This window comes from Echinops telfairi, unplaced genomic scaffold (assembly GCF_000313985.2).
Source record: "Echinops telfairi isolate 266 unplaced genomic scaffold, ASM31398v2 ScPeMD7_18;HRSCAF=68, whole genome shotgun sequence".
Taxonomy (NCBI): domain Eukaryota; kingdom Metazoa; phylum Chordata; class Mammalia; order Afrosoricida; family Tenrecidae; genus Echinops; species Echinops telfairi.
The window spans coordinates 27657067-27661714 of record NW_022103915.1 but is presented as its reverse complement, the minus strand read 5'-3'; the positions used below and the strand labels follow the sequence as shown (position 1 = coordinate 27661714).

General features: G+C 50.3%; 1 protein-coding gene across 2 annotated transcripts in view; it reads left to right on the top strand.

The window, feature by feature from the left end:
* The first annotated feature begins 1401 nt into the window (after positions 1 to 1401).
* ADCK1 (aarF domain containing kinase 1) overlaps positions 1402 to 4648 on the top strand; it is a 140694-nt gene continuing 137447 nt past the window's right edge. For both annotated transcript variants that reach the window (XM_045288136.1, XM_004699056.2), the window contains exon 1: positions 1402 to 1478. The gene's annotated coding sequence lies outside the window, so the exon portion shown is untranslated. The remainder of the gene's footprint in view (positions 1479 to 4648) is intronic.

Sequence of the window (4648 nt, the reverse complement as noted above, 5' to 3'; positions counted from 1 at the left end):
TACAGATAGGAACTGGAAACACAGGGAATCCAGGATGGATGATCCCTTCAGGACCAGTGTTGAGAGTGGAGATACCGGGAGGGTTGAGGGAAGGTGGGGTAGAAAGGGGGAACTGATTACAGGGATCTACATACAACCTCCTGCCTGGGGGACGGACAACAGAAAAGTGGGTGAAGGGAGACGTCGGACAGTGTAAGATATTACAAAATAATAATTTACACATTATCAAGGGTTCATGAGGGAGTGGGGAGCGGGGAGGGAGGGGGAAAATGAAGAGCTGATGCCAGGGGATTACGTGGAGAGCAAATGTTTTGAGAAGGATGAGAGTAACAAATGTACAAATGTGCTTTATACAATTGATTTATGTATGGATTGTGATAAGAGTTGTATGAGTCCCCAATAAAATGATTTTAAAAGAAAGAGAGAGAAAAAAAGAGAAAAAAGTACATCTTATATGCAAAGGTCGATGAAGGAATGAATGATAAGCACAGATAACGAAGATAGGCTTCCGTGTCGTTAGGTGCAGTGGAGTTTGTTCAGATGCATGATGACCTTGTGGGTGACAGAGTAGAACCCCTTCTGCCTGGGAAGCAGATCTCCAGCTGCTTTGAACTGCCAACCTTTCAGGTAGTGGTCGAACGCTTAATGATTTGCACAATTACTACTCAATGATTACCTAGTGAAGGAACCCTAGTGGCATAGTGGTTATGTGCTGGGCTGCAATCTACAAGGTCCACAGTTCAAACCCCCAGACTGCTCTGTTGGAAAAAGATCTTCCCACTCCCTCAAACAGCCTTGGAAACTCTCAGGGTCACTCTAAGGTGACATTGACTTGATGGCAGTGAGTGGCTAGGCTGCCCGGTAATTTTTTTCTTGCCTGCTTGTGGTAAGACTTTATGTGTTTCAATATACAAATTTAACATACAAATCTACAGCTCCACTCTCTAGTAAACACGGATCTATGCGTTATTTAGAGGAGCTCTGGTGGTGTAGTGGTTATGTATTGGGCTGTGATTCTCAAGGTCTGAAGTTCGAAACCAGCCTCTGCTGGAGAAAGACTGGGCTTTCTATTCCCGCAAAGAGTGCCGGTCTGGGAAATGCACAGGGGCGGGATAGGGCCCTACGGGTGGCAGGGCACTCACCCCATGACAGTGGGAGCGAGAATGCATTATTTGGAATGCCTCTTGAAAACGTTGTCAGCTAGGTTCTGTGCAAGAAGGCCCTCTGAAGGATCCGTGTGTGCTGGCCCCTTGCCTGCACGCATGGAGTGGTCCAGCGGGACCCGCCCGGTGGCGCCTAGGCCGTGCGTCCTCGGCTTAGCGAACCGAGAACTACAAGTCCCGTCAGGCCGCGCGGCACCCGGCCACTCCGAGCGCAGTCCCCGGGGGAGTGGCGGGACGAGCGTTCCGTGCGAACGCCTGGCTACCGAGCTGCGCAGGGAACCGAGGCGCCGAGCTTCCGGCTCAGGTCCTTTCGGGGTGAGTTTGAAAAGCACGCTGGAGGCCGTGAGGGCCGCACCGACACGGAGCCCGGGGGCAGCCCGCGCGCCTGGACCCGCCGGGCGCCTGCCTTTGCAGGTCCCGGGGAGGCAGGGGGAGGGGAGTGGCGTGTCTGTAACCCCTGGCCCCGTGACCTTGTCCCCCGGGGCCCCGCCCCGCCGCCGGACTCTCCCGCCTGTGGCACCCCTCGGCCAGTCTCGAAAGTGTGGGATGCTAACTTCTGCGGTCCAGTCTAGGGCACCCGCGTAGGCGGAGCTGGAGGAGGTGGCTCAGCCCCCCCTCCCCCCGCCCCCTTCACCCCCAGGTGGCCGTCTGGTCTCCATCGCCTCCCTGAGCCCCGAGCTGCAGCGCACAGGTTTGGACACTCTGTCAACGAGTCGACTCGCCCTATAGCGACCCTATAGGACAGGGTAGACCTGCCCCTGTGCATTTCCTACACTGTCATTGTTTATGGGAGTAGACAGCCTCGTCTTTCTCCCGCGAGTGGCTGGTGGTTTTGAACTGCAGTTAGCAGCCTAATGGGTAACTCACAAAGGCGCCCAGTTCCGTCCTTGCGAGGTGATGTAAGTGGTATATACTTTCTACTGACCAGGAAGCTGTTCAACTTAACAAGGGTTTATTGACCACTTCCCCGTGCGCGGCACCGAGCGGCAGCCCCTGAAGGATTTGTGGAGTTAAGTGAATTCGACTCTACTTGCGCCTATACTGGTTTCCTTTAAGCCTTTTCTTACGAAGTGATTCTCAGACGTTAGTACATATCAAACTCCCAGGGGACTTGTTGCAACACCTGCTGGATCCCACCCACAGGGTTTCTGATTTAGTAAGCCTGCAATCCGGACGTAGAATGTGCTTTTCCTAACAGCTGCTACGAGAGTCAGATGCTGCTGGCCCTGGTACGTACAACTCAAAACCATGTCAGTTGTCCTCCTGGGGAGACTGACTCTTTGGCAATCCTTGGGTGGTTCAAATAGTTACAGGCTGACCTGCAAACTCCCAGAGGGGTCCTTGGAAGGAAGGCCTGGCTGTTTTGAAAAAAAAAAAAAAAATCAGCTATTGACAACCTTATAGTATACACGGTTCTGGCCCATGTGAAGTTTTTTATATACTTAATATCACTTTTTGATACTGAAAATAAAATGCTGTAAACTTGAAAAAGAAGCAACTCTTCACCTAGCTGTGGGCCTTTCTGTTGGAGCCCTGGTTAGTATACTGGTTACTCATTTGCCTGGGATCCTCAAGGTCAACAGTTCGAAACTTCCAGCCCCTCTTAGGGAGAAGGATGGGGCTTTCTACTCCTACAGATAGTTGCAGTCTTGAAAACTTACAAGGGTCAGTTTTACCCTGTCCTATAGGGGCGTTATGAGTCGGCACTGACTCGATGGCAGTGAGTGTGTTTTGTTTTGTGGGTCTTCTGTAGAGCCCTGGCTGCACAGGGATATAAGTGCTTGGTTATGAACCACAGATCAGTGGTTTGAACCCACCAGCCACTCCGGGAGAAAGTTTTGGCAGTCTGTTTCTATCAGGATTACAGTCTTGGAAACCTGTGGAGTAGTTGAACTCTGCCCTGTCTGGTTGCCTGATAGCCGCGAGTCAGAATCAACTTGTCTCTGCTTGTGGGTTTGGGCTTGAGGTTTTACCTGGATGGAGGTTACTTTCTTTGTGTGCTCTGGGACCTTGGTGTCTGCTAGGGGCTCCTTTATTTAAAGTAATGTTGATTTGAACACCTGCACATCACATTGGGAATAAGAATGTGATGAAAGTTTGCTTTCTGCATGGGACTGCAGCACTATCGGTGACAATAAACCTGCCCAGATTTGCAGATAGATGGACTAGTGTGACTCAGAGTCCTGACAGGCGTGGGGTATGATGGTTTTTGCCTTGTTTGCTGTTTGCACGTATTGACCACATTGCCATGAAGACCTAATCACTCTGTTTCCACGGGTATTTTTGGATGTTCTCCATCCTTGAGGGGACAGACCAGAAGAAATCATGCCTATTTGTTCAATAGCCTCTCTAGAAAAAGGGAAGAGGCTGTGGCTGCTTTATGGGGTTTGCAAAATTGGGACCTTCAGTGCCTTTCCTTTGATCATCCTTGCCTGTGAGCCCAGCAGCGTAAGCCACTTTTATACTTGGAGCCCTGGAGTGTGGCAGGGAACACTGGGAGGCTATGGCTCTTGGTGGCTGGAGGAGGGGAAGCTGCAAAGGCCTGGCTACCTACTGGTCCCGTGAATGCTCAGCGAGTGCTCCGTTCTTGGTTAGTTCTGTCCCTGGGAAGGGTGGTTCTTTTGTTCATCATTCTTCCCATTTGAGGAACTTTCCCAGACTCTCCTCTTGCCTTGCTTCACGACCTTCCTATGGTCTGGTGTGATGGATGCCATTCTTACCATCTCAAGTTCTTCTGTTTCATCAGCTGGAAATCAGGTTCTTTCTAGTGAGAAGCACAGGTTGATCTTGGGCAGGTGCTGTTCATTTCCCACCTTCCAGGCCTCCGGAGAGCTCCTTTCAGCCTCCTGTCATACTGGGGCTGGTGGCGGTGGTTATGTGTTGTTAGCTGCCATCTTGTTGGCACCAGCTCATGGTGACCTCATGTGCAGAATGCCATCTCCACAATTAATTGCAGATTGGGCCTTTGTGATCCATCGAGCTTTCAAGGACTGATGTTTGGGAAGAGAGTGCCGCACCTTCTTTTGTAGTCCAGCTGTATTTGACGAGGATCTACCACCCACCTGCATGGAAGCAGCAGTCAAGAAATCGAAGATCATGTTGTATCGATCGGGTCAATCTGTTGCACAAGACCACTTTCAAGTGTTGAAAAGCAAAGGCATTACTTTAAAGCAGCGGTTCTCAACCTCTGGGTCGCAACTCCTTTGGGGGTCCAACGACCCTTTCACAGGGGTTGCCTAATTCATAACAATAGCAAAAGTACAGTTATGAAGTAGCAACGATCTACGTATGTGTTAGTCTGGGTACTTTAGAGAAGCAAATCCACAGAAACTCATGTATAAGAGAGAGTTTTATATAAAGGTTAAGTACACTTCAAGAAAACATCCTAACCCAGTGCTGCCCAAGCCCACAAGTCCAACATTAGCCCATATGTCCAACACCAATTCACAAAGTCCTCCTCCATCTCACAAAACACACACTATGAC